Below are 22432 nucleotides of genomic sequence, written 5' to 3'. Positions count from 1 at the left end.
ATCATAAAGCAAGATCCAAAGAGATCAAACCGTTTACAAGTCACCTAACTGTACTCCAAAACAAAACTCAAGATAATTCATAGGAATACCAAATAGCTAGTATCCAGAAGGGAAATTTTGACAATGTCCAGCATCCAAGCAAAAAAAATGCCAGGCATGCAAAGAGGAAGGAAAATATGATGCAAAAGGAAGAATATAATCAATCAAAATTGCACCAGAACTGACACGATGTAAAAATCAGCAGAGAGGAGTTTAAACAGTTATCATGACTATGTTACATATGTCCAAAGAGTTCATTAGAAGTGTGGAACATACAAAAATGGCAAAAAGCAAACTCTAGAGATGAAAACTATAACATCTGTGAATCAATAACAGATTAAACATTGCAGGAAGAAAGATTAGGGAACACAAAGGCTTGAACAACTGAAAATATCCAAAATGAAACTCCAGTTAAAAATTTTTTTTTTTTACTGATCATAGCAACATTGAATCGTAGAGCAACTTTAAAAGGCCTAATATAGGAGTGTTTGGAGTCTCTGAAAATACCAGGAGAAATTTTTTGAAGAAACAATTTTGAAGAAACATGACAGAAAATATTCCAATCATAATGAAAATTATAAACCTGCCAGTCCAGGGAGCCAAATGAACCCTGAGTACAAGGAACATAAAGAAAACCATACCTAGTCACATTATAATTAAACTGCTCAAATCCATTGAAAAAGAAAATAAAATTCCCCAGTGCAGCCAGAGAGAAAAGACACAGTACACACAGAAAACAAAAAGATTATGTCACATTTCTCATCAAAAGCAGTGGAAGTGAGAAGACAGTGAAGCAACATTTTTAAAGGACTGAAGGAAAAAAAAAAGTCAAGGTGGAATTCTATGCCTCCTCCCCCCCAAAAAAAACTCTTTGAAAAATGAAGGTGAATGACAACATTTACAGACATACAAATGCTGAAAGACTTCATCGCCAGAAAATCCATATGCATGAAATGTTAAAGGAATCCTCCAAGAAGAAGAGAGCTCACATCAGATGGAATTCTGGATGTACACAGAGGAATGAAGTCCTACTCTATAGCACAGGGACCTATATTCAATATCCTGAGATAAACCATAATGGAAAAGAATATGAAAAAGCATATATATATATATATATATACACACATATATATGTATATGTATATATATATAAACTGAATCACTTTGCTGTACAGCAGAAATTAACACAACATTGTAAATCAACCACACTTCAATAAAAAAAATTTAAATAAAAAAACCAAAGGAATGAAAGGACAAGAGACATAGTATCTGCATGGGAAAATATATGATTTTTTATTATCAATTAAATCTCTTTAAAAACATGGGAGAGTTTAAGGAAGAGTAATAACCTTGGATTTGTGGTTCATAACATATGCAAAGTAAAATGCATAACAGCAAAAGCATAAAGGCAGGCAAGCAAGAAATGTGAAGAGGTATGACATCACTTGAAGGCAGGCTGTGGTAAGTTACAGATGTCTGCTCTAAAGCCTAAAGCAATCAATGAAATAACAAGAGAAGGAGTTATAACTAGTAAGCCAACAAAGGCGAGAAAATGGAATTATATACAAAACCATGTATAAGCTATGATAGAGTAATTGCTCTCCCAAGATTCTACCCTATAGCCATGTGTACAAGAATGATGACTGTAGCATTATTTGTAATAGGAAAAGCATAGTACCAGATTAATTGCAAAAGTATATGGAAAGGGTTAAATAAAGACTAGTACAAACAGTGTAAGAAACTTCATTGGTAAAAGGAGTTTACAGGGTAAAGATGATGAGTCTACTCTTTCGTGAATTCCGGGATTCCCAGTGCTTTTCTCCAGAGATCCTCTCTGAGGCTCAGTGATTATCTGGGCTTAGGTTCTCCTGTGTCAGGGGGCAGGAGCATGGGAGAGGAGGCGCAGACTAGAAACCTTGGTATAGTCCTTTACATTCTAAAAGGGTGAGACGCGTCCCTGGGTGGGCTCGAACCACCAACCTTTCAGTTAACAGCCGAACGCGCTAACCGATTGCGCCACAGAGACACGAGGAGCCCTTTTTCCTCAGGCCCACAGAGAGCAAGCATGCCTACGAAGCTAGGCGGAACCTCTCGCCTTTCCCAGGACAACGGCGCCGGCTCCAAGCCTCGGACACCGGAGAGGTGGAGTCCACGCAGCGTGTTTGCCCCATGGGGAAGCCGTGCATTGGGCGACTCCGAAGGCAGAAAGGCAGCCGAGCGTCCCCACTGCGCATTGCTCCACACCCGCCGATGCCAGCTCCCCGGAGACGGCCGGGGCCTGAGCTGAGTGGGGCCCAAGGGAAGCTGAGCGCCCGGTGGGCTCCGTGACGGCTCCCGGTTTGCTCCGCCTTCACCGGACCATCTGCCCCGCAGGTTTAGTAGGTGTGCTCGGTATGGCGGCAGCGGGAAAGAGATTAGGTCCAAAGAGAAAACGTGAAAAGCAGCGAAAGCAAGCAGAGGCATGGATGAGACAGCGACACCTCCCAGGAAGCCTGTGAGGAGGTTCGGGCCAGATTCTGAGATGAGAGTTGTTTTTATTAAGTAGCAGAATGGCGAGGGAGAATCGGAGAAGAGCATGAAAGAGAGAAAAGCACTAACATCTGTAGGTGTCCAAGAATAAAACAGCAAAAGCAGTGTGAATATATTTATGTCAAGAAAGTCACCTGCAGGCCTGTGGTGCATTGTGATTGTATAGTGGATAACACTGCATAGCGGCTGCAGCAACCTCAGTTCAAATCCAAGCTATAGAAAGGTAGTGTCTATGACCTGTCTTTCCATTTGCTTTTTTAAAAAATTGACCTATAGTCGACTTACACTGTTGTGTTTATTTCAGGTGTACAAGCAAAGTGATTCAGTTATACATACATATCTATTTTTTTCATGTTCCTTTTCCTTATCGGTTATTCCAAAATATGGAGTATAGGTCCCTGTGTTTTACAGTAGGTCCTTGTTGGTTATCTATTTTATATATAGCACTGCGTATATCCCAAACTCCTAATTTATCCCTCCCCCCCTTTCCCCTTTGGTAACCGTAAGTTTGTTTTCTACATCTGTGGGTCTACTTCTGTTTTTTATATAAGTTAATTTGTATCCTTTTTTTTAAACATCTTTATTGGAGTATAACTGTTTTACAATAGTGTGTTAGTTTTTCCTTTACAACAAAGTGAATCAGTTATACATATGTTCCCATATCTCTTCCCTCTTGCATCACCCTCTCTCCCACCCTCCCTATCCCACCCCTCTAGGTGGTCACAAAGCACAGAGGTGATCTCCCTGTGCTATGTGGCAGCTTCCCACTAGCTATCTAATTTACATTTGGTAGTGTATATATGTCCCTGCCACTCTCCCACTTCATCACAGCCCACCCTTCCCCCTCCCCATATCCTCAAGTCCATGCTCTAGTAAGTCTGTGTTTTATTCCTGTCCTACCACTAATCTCTTCATGACATTTTTTTCCCCTTAGAGTCCATATATATGTGTTAGCATACGGTATTTGTTTTTCTCCTTCTGGCTTACTTCACTCTGTATGACAGACTCCAGGTTCATCCACCTCATTATAAATAACTCAGTTTCATTTCTTTTTATGGCTGAGTAATATTCCATTGTATATATGTGCCACATCTTCTTTATCCATTCATCTGTTGATGGACACTTAGGTTGCTTCCAAGTCCTGGCTATCGTAAATAGGGCTGCAATGAACATTTTGGTACATGAGTTGTTTTGAATTATGGTTTTCTCAGGGTATATGCCCAGTAGTGGGATTGCTGGGTCGTATGGTAGGTCTATTTGTAGTTTTTTAAGGAACCTCCATACTGTTCTCCATAGTGGCTGTATCAACTTACATTCCCACCAGCAGTGCAAGAGGGTTCCCTTTTCTCCACACCCTCTCCAGCATTTATTGTTTCTAGAGTTTTTGATGATGGCCAATCTGACTGGTGTGAGATGATATCTCATTGTAGTTTTGATTTGCATTTCTCTAATGATTAATGATGTTGAGCATTCTTTCATGTGTTTGTTAGCAATCTGTATATCTTCTTTGGAGAAATGTCTATTTAGTTCTTCTGCCCATTTTTGGATTGGGTTGTTTGTTTTTTTGTTATTGAGCTGCATGAGTTGCTTATAAATTTTGGATATTAATCCTTTGTCAGTTGCTTCATTTGCAAATATTTTCTCCCATTCTGAGGGTTGTCTTTTGGTCTTGTTTATAGTATCTTTTGCTGTGCAAAAGCTTTTAAGTTTTATTAGGTCCCATTTGTTTATTTTTGTTTTGATTTCCATTTCTCTAGGAGGTGGGTCAAAAAGGATCTTGCTGTAATTTATTTGTATCCTTTTTGTTTTCTTTTGTTTAGAGTCCACATATAAGCGATATCATATGATATTTGTCTGGCTTACTTCACTTAGTATGATAATCCCTAGGTCATCCATGCTGCTGCAAATGGCAATATCTCCTTTTTTATGGCTGAATAATATTCCATCCATTTGCTTTTAACGCCAGCACCAGCTATGCCCCTTAGCAGTGGTTGGAGAGCAGTTTGCCACTGGCCGCAGAGCATGATGCGGTGAGAATGAGTAAATCCCACAGTGCACAAACACGTGGGCGCCAGTCAAAGTGAAACCTAGGATGATGGTTCCTTGTCTCACTGTTGAGCAGAACATATCCCAAAAGTTGAAATACCGCCTCTCAAGGAGCTTGTCTATAGCTTGCACTAACGAAATGACATGGTGATTGCCTTTTTTTCCAGTAAAGATATTTCAAATATCAGTGGGATTTTTTACACTAAAGGAGAACGAGTTTTTAATGAGTTTACAATAAAATGCAAACTAGTTGTCATGGTCTACACCAACCTGCCTTCATCCACCATCCACTGATTTTTATGGAAACAGTAAATCATTGAACTATAGTTCACATAGTGTAAAAAGCACAAATCTTTAGGGCACAGGCACAGTTTGTTGAAATTTGGCAAATGTAATCACCACCCAGATCAAGTTATAGAAAATTGCCATCATCCTAAAAATGTCACTTGAGCCCCTTTCTAGGCAATTCCTACACTAAATCACTTAGTTAATTGCTATTCTGAAGTTTATTACAATAGATTACTGTTGCCCACTCTTGAAATTCAAATGAATGAATGTACATTTTTGGTAACTGACTTTTGTTTCATGCAACATTTTTTTCATTAAACATATTCATATTATGTATATAATTTATTAATTTTGGTATTATTGGAGTAATTTTGGTGGGGGGTTGGTGTTAGTTGGTGTTCTTGATGAATATTCTTGGTGTTTTGATGAATATTCCATATCAATCTTTTTGTACAATTGTGCATTCATAAAAGTATTGCAACTGCTGGGTCATGGAGTAGGTACAAGATGAACTTTATTACAAAGTGCCAACAGTATTTTAGAATGATTTCAAACCAGCTATACTACAGATGCAATTGCTCCACACTTGTGTCAGCATTTGGAGCACGAATTCTTTTAAGTTACAGCCATGCTGGAGGGTGTGTAATGATACCTCCTTATAGTGTTAATGCTTATTTCCCTGATGAGTAAAAATGTCAAGAATATTTTCTTATAACTTTTGGTCATTAAAATATCTACCTTTGTGATCCAGGAAGACCCCGGCTTAGCCTCCCAAGGAAAAGAAAACGGGGTGGTGTGGTCGGTCACTGCCGTGCAGATGGATCCTCCAAAGCATCTCTCAGAGACAGAGACCCAGGCTCGAGGTGTTCCAAGTAGCAACAGGTTCAGATCCAATGACTGGCCCAGCATCAGCGGATGTGCTGGGCCTCCCAGGCCTTTGCCATCTCCATACACTCGTCAGTTGAGCGAGGGAGGAATATATTTTTTAAATATTCTCTTTCAATCCATTCATTCACATTCATTTCCCTGAGTAATCTGAGTTTCCAATTCATCTCACTATCACAAGGGAAAGCTGTTATCAGCGACATAAGCAGAAGGTAGGTGTAAAAATTAACACCAGAATATCAATAGGATGGTGATCTAGGTAAATGGCCCAACTTCTCCAGCTGCTGGGTTTTGTTTGTTTGTTTGTTTTGTTTTGTTTTGTTTTTTGCTGCTGTTGTTTTGAATCCCCGTGGTCTCTACTAGGCAATGGGCACATTTTCCCCTTTCCTTTGGACACTCGCTCAGAAGACCTGTTAGGATAAATGTTATATCCACTGTAAGGCAAGAGGAGGGGGAGCGGGGCGAACCAAGCCAGCAGAGGCAACAGTAGATGAGACAGCACAGTGGCTGCGGGTGTCTGTGATTCTGGAGCCGCTGCCAAAAGGCAGTCAGTCTGGTGGACGGGCACGTGTGTTCTGCGTGTGGGGGGAGGGGCGGGGGGATTGGGAGATCTTCGCTAGAATTTCTTTGCGGAGAGTGGTTCGGTTCGGGTGGAGGGGAGGATGATGACCCTGAGAGAAAGATGGTGGCCTGTGGGGTATGTACTTAGAATCACCGGCAGAAGTACCATGATCTTGAAGGTGCTTTCTCCAGGGCAAAGTCTTGTCCATTGCCTTCATGACGCGCTGACCTCTGTGATTCCCCTACTTGTGGGAAACTCGACTTCAGAATCTCTGCCTGATAATACCTAGATAGTAAAAAGTATATATTCATTTACGTGAATTTGAAGAAAGAACAAGCTTAACCTGAAGGGTGGACATCAGAATAGTTTAAAGTAGCAGTGGATGGATAGGAATTACCTGGAAAGTGTGTCAAAGGGCTTCATCCATGTATCAAAGTGTTTCATCCATACTTGGTTGGTAAAAATTTTCTATGTCGTGATCCTCGTGATGATTTCACATCAAATAGCTGTCCGTTAATGATTTGTGCGTTTCTTTCTGTTAATAATACACCTAAATAATTTCCTTTTTGGATTAAAAATTGGCGGTCACATGTCTGAGAACCCAGTGTAGACCGGGTGTAAGAAAAGGGAAAGCAGACGCCAGATATAAGGGTAATGCCGTGACTCGGATTTGAACCGAGGTTGCTGCGGCCACAACGCAGAGTACTAACCGCTATACGATCACGGCGCGCCATATTCCAAGTGACAACAACTACCCTTGATGTATGTCATGTAACATAAAAGGATTCCAGTCACTGCGCCGCTTTATTCTTGGAAAATGGCAGGTATTCGTATTCTCTCACTCATGCCCGAGCACCGGTTTCCCCTCTTTTCCTTTCAATTCTGACACATGATGATAGAACAAAAGAAAACCAAAAACCAATTCTCATTTCCCCAAATCCGGCACGGGCTTTCTGGGAAGTCTTGTTGTCCTCGCCCCCACCTCCCCGGCTTCTTTCCCGCCTCTTGCGTTTGCCCCTTTGGACCAACCCTCCAAGCCCCTGGTTCAGGCTCCCGCCCCACCGATCGCGGCCGAGCGGAGGGAGGGCGGCGCCCCCCCTCTCCCCGCGCAGAAGATCGGGTGAAGGATGAGCAAAGAACAGAAAGAACCATTACGAGCTCATCGGGCACTCAGCTTCCCTTGGGCCCCACTCGGTTCAGGCCCGGGGGCGTCTCCGGGGCGCCGCATCTGCGGCGGGGACGCTCGGCTGCCCTTCTGCCTTCGGAATCGCCCGACGCACGGCTTTCCCACGGGACGAACGCGCTGCGTGGACTCCACGTCTCCTGTTGTCCGAGGCTTTGGAGCCGGCGCCGCCGTCCTGAGAAAGGCGAGAGGCTCCGCCCAGCGCGGAAGGAGTGATTGCTCATCCCGGGGGAAGCGGGGAAGATAATGTTCCTTTGTCTCTGTGGCGCAATGGGTTAGCATGTCGCGGTTAATCGAAAGGTTACTCCTTTTTAGGAAATACTCAAAGGCATTGTGGTTTCTTCCTACACTGAACATACTTTCCGGAAAAGGCTCCGCCACTAGGACCCTCCTGTATGTGTCTGGTGCCTAAGCCAAGAGCATCGAAGAAGAGATTGCCAGGACAAGTCACTGGGAGTCCAGGATTTCCTGAAAGAGTGCAACTAGCAACTGTATCTCTTCACATTTCTCTTCTGCCTGTCTTTATTGCTATTGTTGTCATGCATTTTACTTTGCATATGTTATAAACCCCACAATCCATCATTATTTTAAAAAATCTGTCCCACGTTTCTAAAGAGATTTAAATAAGAAAAAAATCATATTTTACCCATGCTGATACCATTTCTGTTTTCCTTCATCCCTTTGTGCACATAACAGATTTCCGTCTGATGTCAGTGTTGTTCTTCCTGGAGGACTCCTTTAACATTTCTTGTGATGTGGGTCTGCTGGTGATGAAGTCTTTCAGCATTTGTATGTCTGTAAATGTCATTATTCACCTTCATTTTGGAAAGACTTTGAGGGAGGGAGTCAGAAAATTCCACCTTGCCTTTTTGGCCTTCAGTCCTTTACAGAGGTTGCTCCACTGTCTTCTCACTTTCACTGCTTCTGATAAGAAATCTGACATTTATTTTTGTTTCTGTATGTACCCTATCTTTTTCCTCTGGTCCCTTTCGGGATTTTATTCTTTTTCAATGGATTTGAGCAATTTAATTATGATGTGACTAGATGTTTTTCATGTTTCTTGTGCTCATTTATTTTGTTCATTTGGCTCATTGGATCAGTAGGTTCATAATCTTTACTACGACTGGAATTTTCTGACATTGTTTCTTCAAAGATTGTTTCTTCTCCCTGTGTATTTTCAGGGACATCAGTCACGCATGTATAAGGTCTTTTAACGTTGCCTTACCAGTCAATGACACTATGTTCGTTAAAAACATTTTTTTTGACAGTGAGTTTCATTTTGGATCTTGTCGGTTGTTTCATTTTGGATCTTGTCATTTCATCATGTCAGTTGTTCATGGCTTTGTGTTCCCTAATTTTTTTTTCCCTGCAATGTCTAATCTGCTGTTCAACCTGGTGAACTTACTGTCTTAGATGTTACAGTTTTCATCTCTAAAGTTTAATTTTGGCCATTTTTGTATGTTCCACATTTTTAATTAACTTTTTGGACATATGTAACAGTCATGATAACTGTTTGAAGTCCTCTCTGCTGATTTTTACATCATGTCAGTTGTGGTTCAGTTTTGATTGATTGATTAGTCTCCTCATTATGCATCATATTTTCCTCCCTCTTTACATTCCTGGCATTCTTTAATTGGATACCAGACATTGTCAAAGTTTCCCTTCTTGGGCACTGGCTATTTTGGTATTCCTATAAAACTTCTTGAGTTTTGTTCTGGAGTACAGTTAAGTGACTTGTAAACAGTTTGATCCCTTTGGATCTTGCTTTGATGATTTTTTAGGTAGGTCAGTCCAGGGCTGATTATTCCCACCACTGAAACAAGAGTTTCCTGGATGTTATTCCCAATAGCCCATGAATTATGTGTAGTCCAGTCTGGCTGGGGGGAGCAAGTACAATTGCCTGTCCTGAGTGAGCACCAGGCATTGTTCCATGATCTTTTTAAAAGTTTCTTTCCTTAGCCTCAGGCAGTTTCTTCATAAGTATACCCTGTTTATTACTCTGCTGAGTACTTGAGGGAGACCCTTTCATATCCCTGCATTCTCTCTCTCCCTCTGTCTCTTATCACTGGATCTTTGTCCCGTGAACTCTAGCTGCCTTGCTCTCCACAGTCCAAGGAATTGACCTCAGATCCCCCTTCTGGGGCTCAGCCTGGAAACTCTCTGAAAGCAGTAAGCTGGGCCAATGGCAGGACTCATCTTGTTTGTTTCTCATCTCTCAGGGGTTGCTGTCCTTTGCTGCCTGATTTCCAGTGTCTTGAAAACCAGTATTTCATGTCTTTTGTCCTTTTTTTCCCTTTAGGGGTGGGGAAAAGGGGGAGAGAGATTTAGGCAGGAGGGTAAATCTGATTTCTGTCACTCCACCTTTGTCAGAAGCTGAAGGCATCTCTTTATGTTCTTAGTTTTACTGCAATAGGTGGGCTAATTTATATTCCAGTGTATTTTTCCAACTCAAGGAAAGAGCCTTTTTCTTTATAGTCTTGCCATCACAACAAACTTTCTGTACATCTATCTGTTACTCTAACGAGGGGAGTGGTGCCCTACTGATTCAACTAAGTGGGAGGTACAATAGAAGGACAATGTAGGCATTACCCAGAGATACCATATTGCATATGTTCAGCAGCTATATTCTCAAGATGTTTGGAAAGTCTTCCAACAATTGTAATTTTTTTCAGTGGTGACCTATTTAACTGAATCCAGAGAAGACCAGCCAGAATGACTCTGGATTGCTTCCTGTCAAGCAGCTTATCAGTTAGAGAGGAAAAAAAACAAACAAAAAAACAAAAAACACTGGCCCCAGACATTTATTTCTCTTCCCTTTTCTTTATAAATTTCATATTTGCTTTGGTTGGATGCACACGATCTAATGACTGGTCTCCCTCCTATACCAGGATGCATTTGCATGCCCATGACTGTCTTTATCTGATTTCTTGACAGTATGTGGCTATTTCTGCAAAAACTATCCCATCTGAGACAGACTGTTGCAACCTACAGAATTCTGCACCCAATAATGCCTCTTGTGCAAACCTGGATCCTTAAAGTTATTGGTTCAACTTCCATTGATTCCTCTGTTGAATCTCATGAGCAAACAAGAGCTCTTTGGTTTTTGCATACTAAATCTAGGATGTTTCTAGGTTCTAGGATATTTCCCTGTCTCTCTCTTTGAGTGTTTACCTATCTGTCTCTCTCTGTCCCTTATACTCTAGGCAGCTGTGGATCTTGCCCACTTTCTTTTCCTGCTCTTCAGCTTTCCAGGACCTTGCATTAGGATGCCTTCAATCAGCAAGCACTTATTAGGTGTTTACAGTACCAGACCCTTCTCCAGGAGAGATGCTGCATCAGGAGCAAACTCAAGGTCCGTGCCCCTATTGCATCCATATCTGAATGACTCCACATCTGGAATCATCAAAAATAAGAATCACAGCGGGAGCAAACCCTGTCATGTCTTTCCCAGGCTTATCCACCTACCAGAGCCTAAGGGCACCAGCAGTGAGTGAAACAAGAGATGCATAGCATAGGGGAAAATGGGTGACTTCAGATCTAGAAGGCAAATAGCAAAGAATCAGGATTTTTTAAAAAATAAACAAGGGCCTCAGGTAAACAACAGGTCCTTACTTCCTGGCTTAGACAGTCCATGTGTTTTACACTTCTTCAAGTGACATGATGGCTACATTCACCAACGTCTCCTAAAGGTTCCCACACATCTTAATCTTTTAACCTATGGCCACTCTATAATCTATAAAAATATGAGGCAGAATATTAAAACAGTGTTTTGTTATTTCTACCTTAATTAGAAATTCTCCAGGCAAAGATTACACATTAATTAACCCAATTTAGTATCAGTCAAAGAACTTAAAGATAATGATAGATCTTAAAATCGAAAATTGAGCTGAATTGTAACAGAGAAATGCAAGTTGGAATCACATATTAGATGATACCTAAGAACATTTACCCCAAAGTTTTAAGTGGAATAATTAAGTCGCTATGATTTCTAGAATTATAAGAGTTAATCTTCATTTAAAATATATTATATGGTATATTTAATTTACTGGAACACATATATTTTTTAAGTTTTATTGGAGTATAGTTGATTTACAGTGTTGTGTTAGTTTCAGGTGTACAGCAAAGTGAATCAGTTATACATATACATATATCCACTCTTTATTAGATTCTTTCCCCATATATGTCATTACACAGTATTGAGTAGAGTGGAACACATAATTTTAAATTTTGTAAACATAAATATTTATTGGAATTAAAGTTTGCTTAAGGGATACTAAAACCAATACAGGAAATTTAGGGAGTTCACTTTCATTAGGATTTTGAATAGAAAATAAATCCGAAACTTGTACAAACTAGAATACTGTGCCACCCATATTTTCCACATTGTTAGAAAATCTGGAAGACAACATAAAGTAGTTTTTAGACCAAAATTTTTTTAGACCAAAATTATTAAACCACTGTGATGCATACAAGGAGTTCTCTCTGGAAGTATAATAGGACATAAATATTTTCGATGCAATTATACATAAATTATTAGAATTCTCTAGAGTGTTAAAAGTATTCGAGATTCATCCTAATTATCAACCTGAATTTGTTTTCTTGTACCTAGCATGGAGAGCACTAATTTATCTACAGCAAAACCTTTTTTCTTTTCCTGAGTTACATTTCAGCAAAACAGAAAGTTCAAGGAAAAAAAAACAAACAAACATGGTCGCTATCCACTAGGATCCTGGAAATAGAAGTTGGATCACTACCTCACTTTGGAGGGAGGCACAATGGAATATGTACGGTAAACCGGGATGCTTCTGAGCTTGGACTCAGACTGGACCTGGGACTGGGTCAAGGCCAGGAGAAGACACAACTAAGCATTATTATCGTAGGGCAGCCAACCACCTAACAGCGCCCATGCAGGCAATTCTGAAAACCCCTTGCGAATACTCCCCCTCCTTTGACGCATTTCCCATGTGGTCCTCTCATCCTCCCACTCACTACAGGGAGGGATTCGTCACCTTTGTGTCCTGTCAGAACCCTTTACGCTCCCTGCAGGGCACAGAGATCCAGGCAAGAGCCAAGGGGCAGCTGCACTCCCCTGAAGGGCCTTTCCCGAGGTAGGCGGTTCCAGCGCTCAGGCTGACCCAAGACCCCACTGCCCGCCAAGACAACCGGGAGGAGACCGGAGGGCACCCGGTCCGGGGGGACGCCTACGAGCACAGGGCGCGCCTGGCCTGCACTTCGGGGCGAGCTGAATAAAACTCCTCCTGAAGCTTCTCTGCAGCCTGAAGAGAAAGGATTTCAGGTTCCTGAAAGGGCAAGAGGGCCTCCTCGCGAGGACAAAGGCTTCCCCTGGTCTTGGAGGACAAGTCCCGCAGAAGCTGGCTTGGAGAGACACGCCAGACGAAAGGAGCAATCTTTAGTGGTGGAGACGTCTGCGAGGAACTCTCAAGTGATGTCGCCATTCTCGTATACGGAGAGAGAGTGAGAAACCCAACGTGGGAAAATGTTTACTGTGCACTTACGTACAGAATATATGACGTTATTACTCTTGCAACTGTTTTGTATGTTTCAAAGGGTTTTGGTTTTGGTTTTTAATGAATTTTTGGAACTCGAGTCCCCGATTCTCTTGGGATGAAAACGGTGTAAATAAGACTTCGGGTTTGTAACACGCAGGGACAAAAGAGCCCAGGCGACAGCTGGCCAGCCCAGGCTGTTCACTACATCTCACCTCCTCCAGCCTGAGCGATGTCAAGGACCCCGAGGCCGGGACTCACCGGCATTCGGGGACTCCGTGCAGAAGCTCTTCTGCATCTGAACCTTGAAACAAAACACAGCTCTGGTCGGGGCAGGAAGAGGAAGACTCTCCTGCCAGTGGAGACACTGAAGGGGGGGAAAAAAGGAAGAAAAAAACCAAAGAAAGAAAAAAGAACACGCTTCCCTGACCGGGAATCGAACCCGGGCCGCAGCGGTGAAAGCGCCGAATCCTAGCCACTAGACCACCAGGGAACCATTGAGGAGGCCCGCTTAGCGTCTCCAGATGAAAACTGTAAAAGGAAAGATTACACTTCAGAGACCCGGAGAGCAGGAACGGAGATTTCCCAGAAGCCCGGGGCTGACTGCAGCTGTGCGAGGCCCCCAGCCCTTGCCCGGCTGCCCCTCACCCTTCACCTCCCCAGTCCTGGGCGACGCCTTGGGCTCTGAGACAGGACACAAGGTCCGTCCTGGTCCAGCTTCAGCGCTGGGTGCTGCGGGGCCAAGGTCATGCTCTCTTTCTGAACCTCGGTTTTCTCTTGAGTCAGGTGCCGACTGGGATGTCAGCAGGTGATGAGCAGATCCGTCCACTTCTTGAGGTCTGCCCTGGCTCTGGGGGCTCTCCTGCTAACGGCGGCGGCACGGGCTCCTTCCCCTCCGCGACCAGCTCAGTTCGTGGAGCCTGACATTGTTCATTGCCGTGTCTTTGGCTCGCGTCCCCGGTGCACAGTTGGGTTCGGTCTCTTTTGTTCCGTCACGCAAATCAAACTGTTGCGTAAGTGTGCCGACGTGGGGGAAAGCCAAGTGTGCTTCACAGGGGTGAACGTGTGTGAAGCCAAGCCAGGGAGGAACTCCTTGGTTTTCAGAGACATAAGTCGCGTGAACATGTGGAAGAGATTGAGGCGCCCGCTATAGTAGGTGAGGGGATTTCCGGATGTAAAAATGACCCGAAGTCAGCCTTGTCCTTTGCCCACTTGGATCAGCTGGCTGTGGCCTGCACTCCGCAGTGACTCAGAGCAGAGGAAGGAGGGCTGGCTCGTGGTGCTGAGCAGGCTGTCAGGCAGCAACGCGACACCTGCCCTGTACCCTGGGGGTGGAAAATGCAGCTGCGCCCGCTGCCTCACCCCCCTGCCTTCTGCCCGTTTTGCTTCTTGGAATGGCAAGGTAAAAATGTCTGAAAGGAAGAACGTTTGTTTCCGCCCGGTTTCGAACCGGGGACCTTTCGCGTGTGAGGCGAACGTGATAACCGCTACACTACGGAAACACGGCCGGTGGTACAGCTTCGTGACACATCCCTGAAATCGGTAGGTGCTGCCACCACTATCGTAGTCGCCAACTTTTTCAACTCAAGAATGAACCTTGAAGCCCCAAGATCTCTCAGGCAAGGAGACTGCCTTCCGAGAGGCCCTGGTTTTAGGGTTCCGAGCCTGCCCCGAAGGGAGGACCCCGGAGCCTCCCACAGTCGGCCTTTGGGCTCCCGCACCGACCGCAGAGTCCTGGGATCCACAGCTATGCCCTCGAGGGCAGGGGGGTCGCCCCTGCTGACTCCTCAGTTCCCAGAAGCTGAGGGAGCCTGGGGTTCCGGCAAGTGCCCTTTGGGCCTAAGGGGCGACCCTTAGGTACAGAATTAGGTTCATGCCAGTGAGCTTCTCACTCTCTGGAGCTGATCCTGAGGGTCCTAGCTGCATTTCTCCGAAGCCTTCCAACAGAATTCCTTTAATCTACACTTGACTTAGTCCTTTTCAGGGTGAATGCTAGCTTGCTACAAATGCTCCGTCATAACTGAAGGAACACTACGACTTCCAGGTAAATTCTCTTTTCTTCCTTTGATTTCTTCAAACAACAACAAGCAAAAAGACAGGTCACTGGTACGTACTTGCACTTTTCTTATAACATTAAGGTATGTCTGACTATCTATGAAAAGCTCTTGCTATAGAAACATGTGCAAGAGATAGTCTACCATGAGATAAACAATCATCATGCCTGCCCAGGGTCCAAGAATCTGATGAAGTTGGATCCAGTCCCCCACTGCCTTTAGATCACCCGTTAGATCCCCATCCAAACCAACCAATTTTCCAGATGCAGGTCACTAGTATGGCGGAGAAGAGGTCAGCTAAACATTTAAACAATCGTAATTTGTTCTGGGGAATGTTGAAAGTCAGCAGTGGTACAGTTAGAAGGGGAAATAAAAGACTTCATAGTAACGATAATACCAGCTTTCTTGAGCTTTACTGAATGACCAGCACTGTTCCTCAGTGCTTTACTGTGGAATAACTTACTAAGTCCACATAACAACCCTGGAAGATAGCGTAGGACTTACCACCCCTTGTTGCAGATGAGAACGCTGAGGCACTGAAAAGCTGAGCTCACCTTCTCAGGGTCTCACCCCCGTGACAGTGAGAGCCAGCACTCAGACCCAGGCCCTTTGCCTCCAGAGCCCTGCCCCTTGGCCGCCATGCTCACGTGTAACTGAGAAAACTTCACTGAGATTTGCATCCCTTCCTTATTCAACCTCCACGATTTCAAAAGGAAAAGAAGATTGAAAGGTAGGCCTACAAAACTCCGCAAACTAATTAGTGAAATGAAGAAGAAGAGTAGAAAGAGTAAACAGGACATTGGAGAAGCAACGACGTTAGACACAGACAGAATGATGATGTTTGTTAAACACACACTTATTGGAAACCGTCTATTTAAAGACTAAGAAGGACCTATCTTGCAACAATTTAAGGCCTAAACTTTCCCTTTCCATGGCAGTCTCCACCCAAGAATACATTTCAAAGCTACCAATATAGTGTACACAGATGTGAATATGAAAATCATACTTCAACATTAGTAAAGAGATTATTTTTGAATTTTATTTATTTTTTACAGCAGGTTCTTATTAGTAATTTTATACATATTAGTGTATCTATGTCAATCCCAATCTCCCAAATCATCCCACCACCACCAACCCCTCTGCCAGTTTCCCTGCGTTGGTGTCCATATGTTTGTTCTCTACAACTCTGTCTCTCTTTCTGCCCTGCAAACCGGTTCATCTGAACCATTTCTCTAGGTTCCACATATATGCGTTAATATACGATATTTGTTTTTCTCTTTCAGACTTACTTCAAGTAGTAAAGAGATTTTGAATGAGTTAGTTCACGTGGTTACTAATAAAAATGGGAAACAGTTACTAGGATGTTGTCATTAAACAAAGACAGGATTTATAAAAGAGCCAGAAAAGAGAAGAGAGGAAACACACACACACACACACACACACACAGCCTGAGAAAGGGGAGTTTTCCCTTTCCTTGAGGAACAGATAGCTGAAAGCCATCAGACACCTATTCGGGACGGGTTAATCTAGTGAAGTTCCGAACTAATCAGGTAAACGCTTTTGGCTATGTGTGGATGCTCCAAAAATTCTTGAGAGTTTAGTGGTGAAATGAATGTGGTGGCTTTTCTTTGTGTACTACCTGCCAGTGTCCACCTTTGCCACCTGTGAGTTAGTTAGTTAAGCCTAATTGAACTACTTTCCTCATGAGAATTTCTCAATTTCATGTACGCCCCCCCTTCCTTGACTCATATTGATTCTAAAAAAGGGCAGATTTGGTCATGCACACTTGGCTCCCTCTTTGACACAGTATTAACAGTGGAATGTCAGCTTCAGGTAATGGTTGTCAGCAACATATAAGTAAGTAGTCTGATATCCGATAGTGAAGGGAAGCCAAAACTCTGAGGGCAGCAAAAATACAACAGTAATTTTTGAATTTACTTTTCCTCCTAGCCCAGGACAAGGCAGAAGACAATGTATCAACATCACTTTCACAATAACCAAGTGGCATTAAACTTTTAAAAAATGAGGCATAATATGCATAAAGTACAAAGAGTATACAGTTCCAAAACCATTCCCAGTGTACACCAACGTGAATAACTGATGAAGCAACCTGAATAACTGAGGTATGGAAAATTACCAGACCACAAAAGGCTTCCTCATGACTCTTCCCATGCAAGAGCTCAGAGTAATCGCACACATACCCCTCCCAGCCTCTCTGTTACTTTCACATAAATTGAATCACAGGGCATGCACTGGGTCTGGGGGGCTGGAAGGGCAGGGGTCTGACATCTTTCACTCAACATAATGTCAGTAAAATTTAACCCTAATTTTTCACCTAGTTCTTTGTGTCTATTCATTGTAAGAATATAACTCTACATAGTTTTTGACTGTTGGACATTCCAGTTGTTTCCAGTCGAGGATATTCTGAAATGGTACGAACCTTTTTTATGACTTTAGGTGGACATACACATTTTTCTAGGGCACCCCATTCCAACAGAATAATGCCAGTGTTGACTTTAAAAATAATACTTTTTGTGGCTTCCCTGGTTGCATATTGGGTAAGAATCCGCCTGCCAAGGCAGTTGACACGGGGTCGAGCCCTGGTCCGGAAAGCTCCCACATGCCATGGAGCAACTAAGCCCGTGCACACCAACTACTGAGCCTACGCTCTAGACCCCGTGAGCCACAACTACTGAGCCCTCATGGCACAAGTACTGACGCCTGCGTACCTAGAGCCCGTGCTCCACAATAAGAGAAGCCACCACAGTGAAGAGTAGCCCCCAATCACTGCAACTAGAGAAAGCCCTCACCCAGCAACAAAGACCCAACGCAGCCAAAAACCCAAATAAATTTTAAAAATTTATAAGTATAAAAATATATAAAAGTTGGGGGGTTTTTTGGGTTTGGGGTTTCTTTCCAGCAAAAAGGGTTTACTCAGGAATAGCGGAAGAATTGCAATTCAGGACAAGCAAGCCATAGCAAAAGCCACAGGCAAGTCCCACAAACAAAGGAGAGGAAGGAACCTTACTTTACAGAGAAAGAGAAGGAAGCTGAGCGAGGTTGTTCTGAAGCCAAGTCCACTGGAGAAAAGTGAAAGTTCAGGGTGATGACGGTTTCTCATTGCCAAGTTGCTGATTTCTTGCAGGAGATGCAATGTACATGTTTTTCTGTTGGGGCCTGTAATCGATGCTTCCTTCTTGTTGATGCTTCTTCTGTTTGGGTCTGTAACTGACGACACTCCCTGTCTTTGCACTTGGGCGCTGCCCCGTGGGAGCTACCACTTCTGCTCTCCAGACTTCGTTTCAGTGACGTTTCCCTTTATTAGTTTTCAAACCTGTCACAGGAATGTTGAATTTTCTATTTTAATCTATTTTAATGTTTTAGGAGACTTACTACATCAAAATATTATCACCACAGCCTTCGGCCCTAGGAACTTTCAAGGGTTCAATAGCTCCATGTGGCTTGCCCCTATCCTATTGGAGAGCACAGGTCAAAGGTATAGCACAGCTAACAGTACGATTTCTGGGCCACAGCACGTAACTGTGTATGCATGACGCTCAGTTGATGCTGCCAAGTTGTTTTTCCAACCTGCTGAACTTTTTTATACCCTTTCCAGAAATGAATAAGAATTTCCAGTGCTTTCCATCCTGTCAACATTTGGTTTTGTTTGTCTTTTTTTTTTTTTAAAGTAAGCTTTATTGAGGTGTAACTTACATAGTAAAATCTGGCAACGGTAGATTATTCTACATTCTTTTCAATGATATTATTTCTTTGCAAAGCTGGACTTTGGTGCTTGCTGTGATAAAAAGCAAGTGCCGTGCAAAGAATGAATGTGTAACAAGAAGCTAGGAGGCCCTTTGACAAGGTTCCAGAAGCCGTGCAGTGCGCAGCATTAAGGTTATGATTCTGAAGTGTCAGAGCAGGGAAAACACAAGCCACTCTACCGAACTTCTGTCAAGGGAGCACGTAAGAATAGCCACAGCGCCAGCCAAAGACCTGCAAAATACAGAAATATATGTGAAACCGGAAAACAACAGCATTCCCCAACGAAAGCGTTGTTTTCAGCCAACCTATCAGGAAATTAGTCCAAACGGGAAGGACAAAGACAGAGAGAATTTGCAGGCAACCAAAGATGATTCGTTCATTAAATCAATTTAATATCAGTCAAAGGATTAAAGTTAACTCTAGATCTTGAATTTATAATTTAGGCTGACACATATTGGAACGTGAGACTGTTGGAATCATATATTGGTATATATGGAATCATATATTTCATGACACCTAAAAATATTTCCCAGAAATTACAAGTGGAATAATTGAGTCATCTGGTTTCTAGAAGTAAAAGTATTCATTCCTCTTTGAAGATATTAGTATATTTAGTGTACTTGACTAGTATATTTAATATACTTCAACACATAAATTTAAAGTTTTAGAAGTTGAAAAACTTATTGGATATGTTCGCTTATTTGACTAGTACAACCATTATGGGAAAGTTAGGAAATCCAACTTAACTCAGATTTTCAAGCCAAAATGAAGCCAAGAATTATATACTAGAATGCTATACCATCATTATTTTCTATATTACAAGGTAATCTGAAAACAAAAAAATATATATAGTCATTTTTAGACCGAAATTATTAAACCGATCTAATTTTACTGACACGCCTCAATTAAAAAAAACACAACATGATAGAAACATTTTAAATGCCATTATATATCAAACATATAAATTATTTAAATTGCATAAAAGTATTAAGATTCATCTTTGTTATCAATATCATCTGTTGTTTGTCGTTGTTGTTCCAGGTATTCAAGACCATTAATTTAATCTACAGCTAAATTTGTTTCTTTTCTTTGTCACAAATTCAACAACACAATTTTTCCTTATATAGATACCACATTGACAGCATAAGTAGTAAAGCATTTTTCCCAGAAATCCTTTTTTTTTTTTTTTTTTGCGGTATGCAGGCCTCTCCCGTCGTCGTGGAGCACAGGCTCCAGACAGGCTGGCTCAGCAGCCATGGCTCACAGGCCCAGCCGCTCCGCAGCATGTGGGATCTTCCTGGACCAGGGCATGAACCCCTGTCCCCTGCATGGGCAGGTGGATTCTCAACCACTGCACCACCAGGGAAGCCCCTCGCAGAAATTCTTAATCTTCCTATTTTAGATTTATATATATTATTATTACGTTCCTGAAGCTAACTGGGGAAGTGACTCCTTTAAATGGTTACAGACCTAATTTGTCCATTCTCTCCAGAGGAAGAGAAAATATATTGATTTCTTTCTGGAAAAAAAATAGATTTAAAAGGCAAAGCAAGCCGTCAAACTAGTGGACATTATTTAAAGTGAAAGCAGAAGCAATGATATGTATTAATAACACTTGCCAGTGAGGGAAACAAAGTGAAATAATTAAGCAACATTTAGGTTTTTGGAGGACCCTCATTGCTGAAAGCGATACGCTTTTGAGTCTCCAGGGTATGTATCGGTGCATGAAGTCATTGCTCCTCATCCATTTGTATCAAGGACTGAACTGGCTTACAGTTCTGGAAGGTTTAAATCTTGATTTCTAGCACTTGTCCCAAGTGCTCATGTTGCTGACTTTGTTGCTTGTTTCTAATGATATAAATGTCTTTCCTCTGCTGTCTGTAGTCTGATTTAAGCAATCCCTAAAGGACATTTGTTTGAATTTTTTCAGTTATTTAGAAACTAGAGTATACCAGTGAAAGAAGGCTGCCTATTCCGTGCTAAAACTTCAATATTCTTCCTGTATGAATCCCCCTCATTAATGTTGAGCTCCTTATGAGGGAACCATTGCATATTAAGATCGTCCTTAGTGTAGATATTACACTATTGCAGTTATTGACAATAACTGCCTGGGCCCACATGGTTTTTACCAAATAGTGGAAAGGCAAGAGGTGGATAAGTTCTCACTGTTGGGGTGTCACGTGCCAGGAAATACCAGGATCCTCAGGACGAGCAGCAGGGAAAAAAGACTCATGGTCTGCATTAGCTGGCATCGTCTACCTGACAGGGAATGGATCCCTGTCAACCACCACCCAACAGGGATTATCCCCAGAAGTTCACTTCTTAAAATTAAACCCGGAATCCAGCACTGAGAGGAGAAATTAGCGATGCACAAATGAGAGGGAGAGAGAGAGAGAAAATACCTGTCCGGTAACCACACGGTATGAAAAAGTCAAAATGCTCAATTTCTGCACATGAGATTTAACAGAACAGAGCAAACATGAGCCAATAGCTCTAAGGGTCCAGGTCTGAAGCAGGAAACTGTGGGGGTCAGGATTCTTTTGGCTCCCACGATGTGTCTTAGATGGGCTAGTGGTTATAGTCACAGCCACAAAACAAACAAACACACAGAAAAGTGTCAAGGAATAATATAGAGACATTTATTTGCATGCTAATTCCCCATTTTATAGGAGGGAGGACAGGCATTCGATTGTTTTCATCAAATTAAAAGTATAACCAAAACTTATAAATAGAAGCGGAAAGGGGAGAAGGAAGAAAAACCTGTGGGATCAGCGAGATTCTCCTCTTTGGATAAGTTGCTTGGCAGGACGTTGTCAAAGAGGTCATTCTGGGCGGTCTTCTCTGGACCCTGTTGACTAGGTCAGCAGAGAATTAGCTTTCGAACATATGCAATAGAATATCTGTGTGTAATGCCCACAATGTCCCTCTGTTGTCCTTCCCCTTAGTTATGTCGGGAGGGCACTGCTCCCTTTATTAGTCAGACTATCATAGAGAGATGTATAGAAAGATTGCTGTGTTGGCAAGTAAATGAAGAAAGGGACATTGAAAGGCTGGAAAATAAAATGGAGGATGATTCGGTCCCACTTCTGTGGAGGGCAAATTTGCAGGATTTACCAACATTAGAAGCATAGAAACACTAACGGTAGCACTTGCACTTCCGGTTCTCTACGCTATGGAAACACCTGCACGAGTGGTCAGAGGTGTGAGTACAATAATGATGGTTCCAGCACATTCGTCATCGTGAAACCATGAAACCAAATAATACACAACCATGGAAGAAATGCCTTTATCAAAAATAATGCAGAGGAGAATTATCATGATGAGTTCACTGATAATATCATTCATAGAACAATTACTAACGTTCACAGATGAAACATTTGAGACACATAAAATATAACTTCCGTGTCCAAGTCTATAAACTTGGCAGAATAAGGACTACCCCACCAGACCGTGGATTCCTCAATCTCTTTCAGGAGGCCGAAAGTTAGGTAAGTATAGAGTCCAATAGAGACGACAGACAATAGAGCTGGGACGGGGAGTGTGGCCCAAGACTGGCAGCCGTCGTGAGGTGGAT

The 22432-nt window shown here is 42.5% G+C and overlaps 3 non-coding genes across 3 annotated transcripts; all 3 read right to left on the bottom strand.

Annotated features, from left to right (window-relative positions):
• Positions 1 to 1991: 1991 nt before the first annotated feature.
• On the bottom strand, positions 1992 to 2065 carry TRNAN-GUU (transfer RNA asparagine (anticodon GUU)). The gene has a single exon. It is a non-coding gene; the product is annotated as a tRNA-Asn (tRNA).
• Positions 2066 to 7004: 4939 nt separating this feature from the next.
• On the bottom strand, positions 7005 to 7076 carry TRNAH-GUG (transfer RNA histidin (anticodon GUG)). Its single transcript has one exon. It is a non-coding gene; the product is annotated as a tRNA-His (tRNA).
• Positions 7077 to 14468: 7392 nt separating this feature from the next.
• On the bottom strand, positions 14469 to 14541 carry TRNAV-CAC (transfer RNA valine (anticodon CAC)). The gene has a single exon. It is a non-coding gene; the product is annotated as a tRNA-Val (tRNA).
• Between the last annotated feature and the right edge of the window lie 7891 nt (positions 14542 to 22432).

The sequence above is a fragment of the Kogia breviceps genome, chromosome 1 (genome assembly GCF_026419965.1).
Source record: "Kogia breviceps isolate mKogBre1 chromosome 1, mKogBre1 haplotype 1, whole genome shotgun sequence".
In the NCBI taxonomy this organism is placed as follows: domain Eukaryota; kingdom Metazoa; phylum Chordata; class Mammalia; order Artiodactyla; family Physeteridae; genus Kogia; species Kogia breviceps.
Note: the sequence above shows the minus strand (reverse complement) of the source record. Positions and strands in the feature narration are given on the sequence as shown.